Source organism: Phoxinus phoxinus, assembly GCF_949152265.1.
Source record: "Phoxinus phoxinus genome assembly, chromosome: 18".
NCBI classification, from domain to species: domain Eukaryota; kingdom Metazoa; phylum Chordata; class Actinopteri; order Cypriniformes; family Leuciscidae; genus Phoxinus; species Phoxinus phoxinus.
This window is the reverse complement of record NC_136893.1, coordinates 22,850,173-22,864,476: the sequence shown is the minus strand read 5'-3', so window position 1 is coordinate 22,864,476 and position 14,304 is coordinate 22,850,173. Positions and strand designations below refer to the sequence as shown.

Here is a 14,304-nt window from a genome sequence, read left to right as displayed (position 1 = left end):
TTCAGTTAATGTATATCTCACGTCTGTTCTCATTTTTTTGTTCATGTTTTCATGTCTTTTATTTTGAAATTCTCATGCTTCATGTGTTTAATTCTGGGCTGCGTTTCCCAAAAGCATCGTAAGCCTAAGTCTCGCGTACTCTCTTGAGTATGTCCTTATTTTGAATAATTATTTCACGACCGCTAAAAAAGATTGTTCTAGTATGAGTGTGTGTAGTGTAATCTGGATGTACTACATTCGCCATGTTGTCATTATCACGTGATCTGCCAGCGTCAGTTGCGTCGCTTCACTGCCATTCACAATTCCTCTCCTGTGGCCTCATGGGATAGTAAAGTGTCCATCGTATACACATTTCAGGATCTCGCCAGAAGTAGTATCATCCGGGTACTTTTTGCCTACACTTTTATGAATACTATGAATTCGGATATATAATTTTTTTTGTCATGTTCTGTTTTATGCCTACTATATAGTAGGGAACTATGCGATTTTGGAGTATATGTAGCTCTCGTATTCCCATTGTCTCTTGTCTAGCTTTGTTCATGTAACCCGCTGTTGGTGATTTTGTCAAGTCCTAGTGCTCATGTTTGTCGTATTATAGTTCTGTTTGTTTTGTGTCTTGTTTCCCATTTATCAATAAACTGCACATGGGTTCAACTCTGTTAGCCTTCAGTGGAATATCCGTTACAAGATTCTGTTTAAGGATGATTTTCTATCACTATTGTACGTCTTTTTTGCCAACAAGCGACATCTAAGTATCAACTAAACTCAAATGTGTTAACTCATTTCTCATTTTCTAAATGGTTCTGGTGTCATGTCTGCTAATTCGTCAGGCAACAGTTTGTGTCAAGAAAAAGTTCACGGTGACAATCATTCGTAGCGTGACATCGAGGTGCAGCAATGAGATGCTCATGAAACGAGACGCTAAAAAAAGAGTGCTTCAGGTACTTGACTGACTTGACCAAAATGACCTTCTCTACTTGAAATCAAGACAAAAGTACTGAGCACTGTGATTTTGAAAAGTAAACCCCCTTTTAGATTGGTACAAAAAAAAACACTAAAGGTATGATGTTTTACAATGGTAGTTTGAGTACCTTGCATTACATAATAAGCAAATAATTGGTTTGTATTAGAATTCAGTCCAAAAATGTCACGCTTATGCTGTGGAACTAAACTATACTCCTTTATACGTTTTGACTATTTGTTTGTCACTCTTTCGCTGTCTCTTCCTCTGTTTTTTTATTTCTCTCTCTCTCTTTTCTCTTTTTACAGTTCAAAAAGCAATAAGCCTAAAATCGTTTAAATGGTTCGTTTGACATATTTAAATGACTAAATGCACATTCAGCCTTGTCTGTCATTCTCAGTACATCATTACTGGTGTTTGGCAATGCAAGCATCACTATTATTAATATTATTACTCATACAAAAGGTCCTTGATTTAAACCCTGTTTATTAAACGGCATAACTGGATGAACAATATGTCAAATCATGCAGAGGTCTTTCCCTACTTTAAATTTGTATTTATTTTTTCTGGCTATTATGTTCATATGTCAGGCTTTACAGGGTTCAGCAACTGGACTTAAATATTTTCTTCTGTTGGGTGATTAAATTGACAACACATTTCCATAGACTTGTATTGCTGCCAGAGCATCCTTGCAACACCCTAGCAACTGCATAGGGGAAAAAATCTAGTCTTACAACAGTGGACACAACATGAGATTAACTGAATCACTGACAGCACTTCACATCCCTAACACTTGTCTGGACAGAATCATGATATTTAACGATTTCATGAAATCAAACATGACATTTTGTTATTTCTGCCCTATCGGCAAACCAGAATGCAATAATTTGAGTGATTTATGTGTTGAACTAAGGTTGAAGTTGGTCAGCTGGAGTCTGGCTTGTGATGCTCGTTAATTTAATTAAAACAATTGAATTAGGGAGAGCTACTGCTCTTTGAGCGTGAGGAGGCGGATGATGCAGCAGAGGCTGGGAAGAGCCCCAGGTCAGACTGCTGCTGATTCTGCTCTGAATCACACTCGCCACTGCAGTCTTCATCCTCATTCAAGGTTTCTACTGTGATCGAGCACCTTACAATCCCTGTGAGTGATGCAATAGCGGTGCAACTGTGATAAATGTTCTGGAAGATGTTTTTAGTCATCATATGAAAATGAGGAATAAGAGTGTCTATTGTCTTCAAAGTAGGATTTTAAATGCAGGATTATTACGATTGCAAATTTCTGTCACAGGGTTTATAAAGGTGTTTTATTTTATTTATTTATATATTATAGTATTAGCCGTGAAGGGGACCCTTCATAGGGTCAGAGCCCTGCTGATATCAGATCAGAGCAGATACATATATCATATCATATTATATTAATAATCATGAAGGTACCCCTGCATATTTGCACCCTTAATGACAGAAATCTAAAAGCATGATAAATTTACATTTAGTCATTTAGCAGATGCTTTTAACCAAAGCGACTTACAAATGAGACGACCAATAGAAGAAATTAAACTAACAATAGGATAACGATATGTAAGTGATGTGACCATTCCCAGTTTAGTCTAACACAGTTGACGTATTTTTTTAATAGATACGGAATAGAAAATAAAGAAAATAGAAAACAAAATAAAGTGTTAGTATTAATTGATTGAGTGTTGCCGAAAATTATGCATCTTCAGTCGTTTCTTGAAAATGGCTGCGGACTCAGCACCTCGGGTTGAGTTAGACGGTTCATTCCACCAGTAGGGAACAATCCAGGTGAAGGTCCGTGAAAGTGATTTTGACGGCACCACGGGGCGACTTTCAATTGCATAACGCAAGCTTCTGGAAGGAATATAAGTCTGGAGTAATGAGTTTAGGTAAAAGAGAGCAGTGCCAGTGGTTGTTCTGTAGGCAAGCATCAGTGACTTGAATTTGATGAGAGTGACAATTGGCAACCAGTGTAATTTTGTTAGGAGAGGAGTGACGTGTGCTCTCTTTGGCTTGTTAAAGACCTCTCTACTTGCAGCATCTGGATCAGTTGCAGAGGTTTGACAGAGCAAGCTGGAATACCTCCCAAGAGAGCATTACAATAGTCCAGTCTGGCTAGAACAAGAGTTTGGACAAGGAGTTGTGTAGCATGTTCTGATAAGAAGGGCCTGATCCTCCTAATGTTGTATAAGGCAAATCTGCAGGACCGGTCATTTCAGCAATGTGGTCTGTGAAGTTCAATTGATCATCAATCACAACTCAAAGGTTCCTGGCTGACCTTGATGGAGTTGTGGATGACGAGCCTAGCTGAATGGTGAAGTTGTGATGAAGTGTTGGGTTGGCCAATACCACAAGCAGCTCTGTCTTTGCAAGGTTTAGTTGAAGGTGGTGGTCCTTCATCCAGCCAGAAATGTCTGTCAGGAAGGCTGAGATGCGAGCGGCTACCGTCGGATCCTCTGGATGGAATGAGAGGTAGACTTGTGTGTTGTCAGCATAACGATGATAGGAAAAACCATGTTTCTGAATGACAGATTCTAGTGATGACATGCAGATGGAGTAGAGAAGTGGTCCAAGCACTGAGCCCTGAGGCACTCCAGTAGCTAGATGTTGAGTCTTAGACACCTCACACCTTCACGACACCCTAAAGGACCTACCTGATAGGTAAGACTTGAACCATTGGAATGCGGTTCCTGAGATGTCGTTCATCTTTAGGATTGATAAGAGGATCTGGTGGTTAATGGTGTCAAATGCAGCAGACAAATCCAGCAGGATGAGAACTGAGGATTTGTTAGGATTGACAGGAGGATCTGGTGGTTAACTGTCAAACGCAGCAGACAGATCCAGCGGGATGAGAACTGAGGATTTGCAAGCTGCTCTTGCCAGCCTCAGAGTTGAAAGAAATGTTAATTTTGTTGTGGTGTTAAGTCATTTTAGCAGTAGAGACATTAGCTGAGCAGGAAGAGAGGAGGGATTGAGACAGACCAAGGTCAGTGGGATCTTTCGATTTACACCACTTCCTTTCTGCAGCCCTGAGTTTAGAATGATGTTTGCAAAGGAAATCAGATAACCAGGGGGCAGAGGGGGTGGTGCGGGCTGGCCTGATGAAAGAGTGCAGAAATTGTCCTAGCATGATGTTAGAGTGGAGAAAAGAGTATCAGTTGCACTGTTAGTATCTAGTGATGAGAGCTGATTAGGGGGAGGAAGTGTGGATGAGACCAAAGAGTACAGGCGGGAGGGTGAGAGTGAGCGTAGGTTTCGCAGAAAGGTGACCTGTGGAGGAATGTGTGTTGGGTCCTGAGACAGGTTGAGGTTAAGAGTGAGGAGGAAGTGATCTGAGGTGTGCAGTGGAGGGACCAGTGTATGGTCAGTGGAGCAGTAACTCATGTAAATAAGGTCCAATTGGTTACCTGATTTGTGAGTAGCCGCAGTAGGTACTCGTTTGAGGTCAAATGAGGTGAGCAGAGTGTGGAAATCAGCAGCCTGAGGCTTTTTCTATGTGGTTGTTGAAGTCTCCAAGATCTACGAGAGGACTACCATCCTCAGGGAAGGATGAGAGTAACACATCCAACTCCTCCAAGACTACTTGTAAGTAAAATACTACAAAATGGATTTTAATAGGAGTGGTGATAGTAATTGAATGCTATTGAAATTAGCTGTTGTCACACAGAGATGGTAAAGGATCAAATTTTCAATCTTTGGAGATGAGCTGAGCAGACCAGTACCTCCACCCCTCCCGGTCAGGCGAGGGGTGTGTGAGAAATAGGGTGGAGAAGACAGCAGGTGTGGCAGTGTGTGGCCTATACATTTAGACATACTAAATTATGCTATTTCGGAAGCAGCCCTTGAGTATGTGTATAGCTGTCCTGTCTCACTGTCTCTTGTATAGCTTTATTCATCAAGAAAATATTTTCACAGAGAAAAGATTTAATAATAGGAAAGTATTGGAGAGATTATTTTAGTAACATTTAGATACTATTATGGTTTAATTTTAGTTAAAGTTTGAGTAATTTTGCATTGTTTTTATCATTTTTGTACGTTTAAAAAAAAAAGGTATAGATGTTGTTGTTGTTATTTATCATTTTTATTTCAGTTTTAGTTATTTTAGTAGGTCTACGTCAGGAATGTGACAATGTTTATTTTATTTCAAGAATGTGACAATGTTTATTTTATTTCAAGTAACATGTTTTTTTACGATTTACGATTGAATCGTTTCAGTTCATTATAATAACCCTGGCTGGAGAGGGCTGAATTGTCCTAAACATCATGCTGCATAACAGTGATGCTGTTAGCATTTTGCTAACTTCAACCACACCCCCTCTGTTCAAAACCACACCCCCTAAAGGCATGCCATCAAACCCCAACAAAATATACCACAGAGTGTTTCATCCGCAAAGCCCCTATAGAAACATGTTGTCATCATATCAGCCAAAGTCCTCCCTCTCTTAGACAGCAATACAATTATAAGGCAAAATACCTGCAGAAGGCAAAATTCATGACTGCGGTTCTCATTCAAGCATTACGATTGCTGACCCAAGCATTCCAGCGGATTTATTCTGCTGAGCTGAAGTGTGACCGGTCAGTGTCTTACATTTGTCCCTTCAGTGAGCCCATATGCTCTTTACAAAAGCAGCACCTTGAATAAATACCACCATAAAGCAGAAAAGTGCAGTGACAATGCACGGCCACGCCATAACTTTATTATTGTGCTCAGTTTTGTTACAGCTGAGGGCCTGAGATAGGGTGAGCTTATTTATGTGGCTTTCTCATGTATGGGATAAAGTCCTGGCAAACGGCTGTGTAAAAGGAATAGGAAGCTGGTTGTGAAGGCTAGAGAGGGCAGTAGTCCTTGGTCGCCTGACTGTGACGTTTTAAATTATCTGTCAACTGCGGACTTGTTGAACAGCTGCAGTTTGTCAACGTTACGCACACAAGGTTATGAGGCAGAACAGGCCGAGCTACCAGCTTCAGAGGTATCAGTTACAAACAATGAAAGAACTCATAATAGTGTGAAAATTCAGAAGCTGATTAACATCAACTGTTACTTTAAACTGTATTTTTAGTTTAGAAATGTAACTAGCAGTTAGCAGTTAGCTTTTCTAAATGTCCATATAAATAAGTTTATATGTATACATAAAGTACTAGTATAATAATGTGAATTATATTTATTTAATAAGACTGTTTTTTATTTGATTATATTTTAAAATGTAATTATTCCTGTGATCAAAGCTGAATTTTCAGAATCATTGCTATAATATCATTACTATTATCAATGTTGAAAACAGTTGTGCTGCTTTATATTTATGTGGAAAACGTGATATGCTACCATTCAAAAGTTTGGGGTAAAAAAAAAATACTTTACGCATTAAATCGATCAAAAGTGATAGTAAAGACATTTATAATGCTACAATGTTACATTTGGTCTGTGTTTCTGCTGGACTTTGAGTTGTTTGTGTTTCCTGGTCCGTTTCCTTTGTTTACATTTGTTTCCATGGTGACTTATTGTTTGATTACGACACTGCACCTATGATCATTTCGTTGATTGGTTTGCATTAGTATGTATTGAGTTTGTTTTCATTTAGTCTTTGTTCCATAGTCTTTCCCTTAAAGTTACTGTTTTGTCTGTGTTTTTTTAGATTGATTTGTTTCTTTTTGAGTGTCTTAATAAAGAACGCTGTGTGCGAATAGATCCAGCTTTATTTACTTCTCTGCATCAACCAGCTGTGACAGAAATATGAAAACAGCAGCGGTCCAAATCCTCCTCCTCTCCCAGGGGGATCGTTCCCTCGAGGACCAAGGGACTTTTTAAATCTGGTTCATCTTGTCAAATATGAGACAAGTCCTTCAGACCATCTCAGAGATTCATTACTATATATTTGTTTGTGTGTGGTTTTTTTAGAGTGATTTGTTACTTTTTGACTGTGTTGTTAAAGAACGCTGCTGCGAATAGATCCAGTTTTACTTTCTTTAAAATATATTAGAACAGAAAAGAGTTAATTTGTGATCATATAAATGCAGCATAAGAAGTCTTCTTGTTCCAGACTTTTTGACCAACACTATACATGTATGTGCATTTTATGATATTTAGATATTAATTATTTGTTGTTTTGAGGGAGCAGGAAGGTTAATATTGTAATAAATCCTCCATGGGTGCTATTCAGAATACAAATTAAATTATGTTGGATTGCTGATAATGAGGAAACTTTTTCATTCTCTATGAAACCATCTTTCTCCTGGTAACTGATCCTCTCAGTAAAAGGGAAGCTTGTCTAATATTTAATGATGCCACACTGGCACATACACAAGTATTATTATGCAAACATAACTGCAAGATTGAAGAAACTATTAAAATGGCTGTAACATTGCTGTGGTTTGGACATCAAATCAGGACACAACGTCAAACTGTATTCAAGGTCCTTTTATCTAAACACAAGGACACAAAACAATGTTTCTTGTTAATATTATTTTGTTGTTTTGAGCAATATTGTGCACCATGCCATAACTGTGAGCTCTGATTCTGTAGAGACTACCCACTCTCTCTCTAGTTTCTGTTCAGCCAAATGTTTGGCAGGACATATAGCTTTTGTGTTGCCAGAAGTGTCCTGCTATCATGAATAAGTTTACCTCAGTTTGACCTCAGACCATTTACATAATAGAAGACTTATAGTGATAATTTAATTTATTTGTGTCATAATTGGTTTTTAGTCTGTTTTTTATTAAATTGGGCATGTTTCTTAACAACAATAAAGCAGTAAATCTCACCAAAAATTTGTTTCCAATTAAGCTCACTTTTAACATACATATCCCAGATGTTGATGTCTTTTGTTTCACAATTATTCACAATTGTGATTCTCATTAGATTATCATTACTGTAATACATATTTTTTATAACAGTACAATTACTGTCATTCTATACTTTTACAGTTTACATTTTTGTGCATTGCTTTTGTTTTATAATAAGAATGAGGCTTTTGCATTACAGTAATGAGAACGGGAAAGGGAAAGGGGGAGAAATGGCTTTAATTATCGTGAAATTACTGTCACACTGCTAAAGAATATGTCAATGGGCTTTATTTTCAAAGTATCATTTCATTATTTCTTAGTTCTCTTTCTTTCTTGTTCTCAAAATGTGATGATTTCCCTCAAAAACATAATGTAGTCGATATGCAAACTTCAATGCCATACAATGGATCATCATGGACAATCAGCGTCTTTAAGAAGCGATAACACATGTACAGTGAATGCAAAGTGTCGATCTGTGGATTGCATGGAGAGTTTCCTCCCACACTGTACAAGAGAAGTTGGGCAGATGCCTTGAAGCAATTATCATTATGAAATTCAACAGTCATATCTAGACGCATCTCCAAAGGTTTGATTTAGTCTGCCAAAAGAGTCCTTTGGAGCATTTCCATTTCTGCTTCTTCTGTTCCTAGATCACTCATCCTGATCCAGTTTACTTGCGCTCGCTAAAACTTTGAGTAAGTCAAGTGTTTCATATCCAGTGAGTTTGTTGGCGAACGAAATGGACAAAATAGACGTCCATTCTGCTGATTGCATCGGATTATTTCTAGACATCATATCCACTCAGAGCAGACTGCTTTATCTGAGCCAGACTTCTATTGTATTTGTATCTGTTTATTTGTTCTGTCGTATTTACAATATGTGCTCTGGCAGTCGCACAGATAAAACAGCAGGAGTATCTCGGAGAGCTGTAAAATCAGTGCGAGTGCAGTGAAGATAATGGGTCCCATAAAAAGCGAAGTGTCTCTTGTCCTCTGAGTGTATGCAGTCACCCCGGAGAAAAGACACGGACACAAGCTTCTCGCACGTCTCTATCTCCCTCTATACAAACAGGGGGATGGATCTCAATCTCACTGAGTCCAGCGATCATATGACCATGTTAAACACACACAAGACACTCTAGAAAAAAAAGCAAGTGGAGGAAACGGCAAACATTGCATCACATTTTCATTATGGTCTGGTTTAGACTTTATTTTATTATTTCAGCTTCATATTCTCTGTAATTATCTAAATAACTTTCATTGTAATTGCATGAGCATTACAGTCTTGTCATTATGTGTCTAAACATGTGGTGATGTTTTGCTGACATCCTATGGCCTGTATTTGAAGGTGTTGAGGCCACACCAAGAAGGATAACTATTAATATAATGATAACTATTAGATACATCAGCATCAACACCAACGCACAATATCGTTCTGTTTTTGATAAGTGCTTGTCTGCCACTTTAAATGCTCAAGTTCTTTAAAGCAGGATGGATTCTGATTGGCTGTCTATGTTTTTATCGTTCATCAGCTGGACAAAAATTGTTCTGAAAGTGATTCTAACAATATCGTTCTTCTGTGCTGTTATCGTTACTGTTGTGGTGTGGACTCAGCTATTCTTTGACAATTATAAATTATAAATTTAAAACTTTATCGTTATCATTACAGTTATTACCGGCTTGGTGTGAACAGGCTTTTACAGCTACTGGTGATGAAAAATAATAGTGGTGTGATGAAACACTTAGCTTACGAGATGAGACAATACACAATATTGAGTTCACGAGGACTAGATGAGACAATATTTTAACACTATTTTTAAGAAATCGAAATAAATGACTGAAAAAAAATAGTCTTATATTCAACTAAATGTGTCATGCTGGTGTTTGGTTTGTTAGTTTGCATGTCTTTTATTTTGAAGTTTAGTCATGTTTCCTGTAATGTGATTCCCTTGCCCTCATGTGATCTTGCCCTTTGGTTCTTTGCGTCATGTGTAATGTTGTGATTGGTTCCTTTGTTTCATGTGTCATGTTCTTATTGGTTCATTGCTTTCAAGTCTGTCATTATGTCCTTAGTCCTTAGTATATATAGCCCTCATGTTCCCATTGTCTCTTATCCAGCTTTGTTCATGTACCCGCTGTTTGGTTAGTTTTATGTCATGTCAAGTCGAGTTCTAGTCAAGTTCATGTCTGCTTTTGTTTATTGCATGGTTTGGTTGTGTTTTGTTTTATTATTATTTAGTCATGTTTGACTAAAAAAAGCTGCACTTGGGTTCAGTCGTCTTGCCTACACTTGACTATTGTAAAAATGAACCCAGCAGTTTGTCTCCTGTGTCAATGTGAACAAACCATTGAGGACTATGTAGAGGAGTTCTGTGCACTTTGCCACAAGGTGGGCTTTGACATTGCACTAAAATGTGTTTTTCACAATGGACTTCATGATCATTTGAACTGAAGGCACTGTTCCGTGGACTCTGTCCCAGTACTTTGACCTTGCCGTATTACTGAGCAGTTACTGTGGAAATTGCGGACTCTCCACACATCATGACCACCACGCCAGAGTCTCCACACATCATGACCACCACGGCAGAGCCTTGTCACGTCATGGCCGCCATGCCATAGCCTCACCACGTCCAGTGGATTTAAGCTTTAAACTTACCAACCATGGCCATTGTGGTTTCAAGTCCTGTGGTTCCAAGTCCTGTGGTCTTAAGTCAAGTGCTTCCAAATCCAGTGATCTCAGCACTTTCAAGTCCAGTAGTCCCCTATTCAAGTGGTCTCAGCGCTTCCAATGCTGCTGGTTTCAAGTCCAGTGGTTCCAAGTCAAAGTCCGGTGATCCCGGGGATTATCCCTCTGTCCATGGTGCTTCCAATAGTGGCCACAGCTATTCTGTGTGTGTGGGCTGCACAAACTTCCCCAGAGGCAGCGGCATCTGCTGCAGCTCCTCCCGAGGCGGTGGCGTCTACTACAGGAAGCCATGTCCACAAACTCATGACAAACTCATGTCATGGCCAGGAGGACTGCCCAGGTCTTTGTTCTGGCCTCCTGATCTCTGGTGGTTTTCTGCTCTTCCATGGCCCCCGGATCTCCTGTGCTCATTTGCTCTGCTGTGGTGGTTATCTTGTGTGCCGTCTCCTCCACCCTGGTGTTCTCCATCTACACTGGCTCACATCCACTGCTTCACGGTCCAGGTCCACCGCCATGCTATGATCCAGGGCCATTTCCACTTCATGGTCCTGGCCCTCCATCCCTCCCCCTGGACCGCCTCCACTCCACCACCCTCCCGGACTTTTTATGTTATTTTTTGTTTTTTGGGTGGGAGCCTAAAACGTTCAAATACAAACATTAAACCTTTTATGCGTTTTAGCCGTTTATTTACACGACAGCGGCGTTTTGGGTTACTGAACAGGCAAAACGGGTTTCAAAGTGCACGTTTTTGAAAACGGGTCTCCGTGTAAACAACAAAAAATCTCTGAAAAACGATTACATAATGCACATGTGTATTACATGTTCAGTCTATAGTGTTTCATCACCATCTAATGGCCTGGCAGTAGAATACAGCATTTTAGTCGTTTTCGCGGATCCGTGTGAATGGGGATCGTTTTGACAATGGTCGTCTGTACGCAGAAAACTCAAAGGAAAACTTCTCAGTTTTAAGCATATCGTTGTCATATAAACGTACCCTAAGAGTTATTTTTCTGTGGCCGCGAGAGTTGACAGACGAGTATTCACTGGATGAATAGGCTAATTTAATTGATTGTAACATTAATTCTGCTATTAACTTATGTCACTTCAGTTATACATTCTGAGAATGAATTCATCTATCATATGCAGTAAAAGACAGTGCTGTAAATGGTTTTGAGACACAAACTGAACTCTGTCATCCTGATATCGTGAAAGCACGAGATCTCACCACACCCCAAATAAATAATATAAAGTTTCTTTTGAGTTCTAACTGCTTTGTTTATCAACTTCCCATCTTCCCAAATAGCTTTAATTTGTCTATCATTTCCCATGTTGAGCATTTCCATCATTTTAATGTAACCCAGTTGAAATTACCTTTGGGATCGATTAATCAGCCAATTTCCTTAGATCACAGGTCTCTTTCTTTCCACTATGAATTAGTAATATCATATAATTGGACAGCTGTGGTCTGGTTGCAAGCTGTTCAAACAAGTGCATTATTTGTCAGTATTTGTTCAATCTTGAAACTGATCCAGGCGCTGAGACATGGGGTGAATTCAGAATCGCTACTCCTACTATTTCTGTCATAGAAAGATATTGTAAAAGTACTACCAGTAGTATACTTGTATGCGGTTCCGAATTCAGCAATTGTTTAAATATATCAGATACGACTAAATCATACCGCAAATTCTTCTTGTATCAATTCAGAGGCAAGGGTTATTGTTCTGATTTTAGTCCCTCAAAACTCAGTATGTTTTAGAAAAAAATTCAGTCAGTGTCTACTATTAATTCAATGTGTTACTTTCTGTTTCTTTGTAGTTATTTGTACAAAAAAAAAATGTTTGGTAACACTTTATTTCGATAGTCCACTTTAGACATTCTACTAACTATAAGTAACTTTGCAGCTACATGTCAAGTAACTGTCATTAGAGTATTAATAGACTGTCTGCTTAATATTTGCTAACACTTTATTTTTATGGTCCCCCAACAGATATTCTACTGACTATAAGTAACTTGGCAACTACAAGTCAACTTATTCTCTTAACCCGAACCGTAACACCTAACCCTAACCTACCAGTCTATTGACAGTCTACTACAGTCTACTAATACTCCAATGAGAGTTAGTTGGCATGTAGTTGACAAGTTACTTATAGTAAGTATGTTTAAAGTGGACTATCAAAATAAAGTTTAACCAAATGTTTTTTATAACTTTGTTTTTGTATTTTTTGTTAAGACATGTCAAAACCATACAACACGTATAAACCAACATATATTCACTCACACATACTTTCCATAACATCTAACAATAACACTTACACACCAATGTAAGAAATAATAACCATAATAAAAAAAATTACTAGCACTTTCTGAGTGAAAAGGGCTTCAAAGCGAATAGTATCTAAATAATTACATTTTCTTTATAAATATTTTAGTTATTTTTAAAGATTTTAATTTGCTTAATGTGTCATTCATTTTTTTAAATTCTTAATTGCAAAATATTTCTTGTTTAATGCTTAAATGTAGTGCAATTTTGAGAGGTTTATGTTTAAAACAATAACTTTGCATCTTAATTTATAAAAAATAAAAAAATTGGATTCTATAACTGTTTATGTACAGGCTCAAGTATGCCGTCTGTTTTTTAAGTGTATTTTCTTCATTGAATTGACAATCTTTAGGGGAACAAATTAACTTCTGCTTGAGTGTGAATGTCAGATGTTTTCATTCAGATTTGCAGGTGTTGAAGTGTCATTAATCAAACTGACGTTCTCGAGAGGCTGTTGGCTGCAGCTCTGACTCACGGTGGCGGTTTCTATCCTTCTTTGCATCTTCTCTTTTGTTAGCTCCTCCTGCAGTCTGTCTGTGGGCCACTTGACTTATGCAATGTCAGATTGCATAACTGCAGCATAGCGCATTTTGCCATACATTCTTAGTGCAGGAATGGGACCTTGAATAATAAAATGGCTTATCCCCTGAATTGTCAGCTTCATTAAATTATTCAGGCAATGCAATGGGTACGGACAGGCTCTCCGCCACTGGAGCAGAGAATTGACGCTTGAGAAATGAGAAATCCTTTTTGTTTGCCTATATCTCTGTGTTTTTAATGAAATCAGAGGGCTAAGTCTCCTTTCATTATGTTTACCATTCCTTGCGGCACGGATGGACCGGTTTCAGTTGAGTCATCTGGAACTTTGAAGCGAGAGTTTTATTTTATTTATTTTTTATTTATGCCTAAACCTACGCTTCCATCTGATATTTTCTATGTGGCAGGATTAAAGTAAACAGTTTAACAGCTTAAACAGACACTTTTGCACTCATACATGAGTTTCATTAAAGTCTGATCTCAAACTCTGGTCAATTTTAACATTGAGCAAATTTTTTTTGTAAATTTGGAGTGCTGTCAATACAGAGAACAACGACAAAAATCGGTGTTATCCTCTTTTTAAGATTTGCACCCTGTTGACTTCAATGGGGCAAGTTTTAAACCTGCTTTTAGCCTCTTAACATCCTTAATGTGTCATACAAGTGCCCAGCCATGTTAGATGATTCCTTCAGAGTGAACACGAGTGAATCTGACTGCAGTAGATGTGAAAGATATGAATAAAAATTATGTTATTTCAGCCAGCGCAAATACCTGTATTTATATCCTGTTTTCGGTCGAAGTCCAAAGTAGTCGATTGTCGAGTTGAGCTCAATGTTAAAATTGACCGGAGTTCTCCTTTAATGAATAATATTTATGACCCTAAACCTAACTATGTTCATTTATTCAATCCTTCTCTACAATATTACTGATGAAACTTACTGTTTCAAGTTTCACATTATTGGGTACATTTCAATAATCAAGGGATCAGACAGTATATGTAATATTG

The 14,304-nt window shown here is 38.2% G+C and overlaps 2 protein-coding genes across 8 annotated transcripts in view; one reads left to right on the top strand and one right to left on the bottom strand.

Annotated features, from left to right (window-relative positions):
- The window catches only part of LOC306985331 (uncharacterized protein), a 250,378-nt gene that overhangs the window by 10,627 nt on the left and 225,447 nt on the right, over positions 1–14,304 (bottom strand). The gene's annotated exons all lie outside the window — the stretch shown is intronic.
- The window catches only part of syt2a (synaptotagmin IIa), a 107,478-nt gene that overhangs the window by 55,148 nt on the left and 38,026 nt on the right, over positions 1–14,304 (top strand). The gene's annotated exons all lie outside the window — the stretch shown is intronic.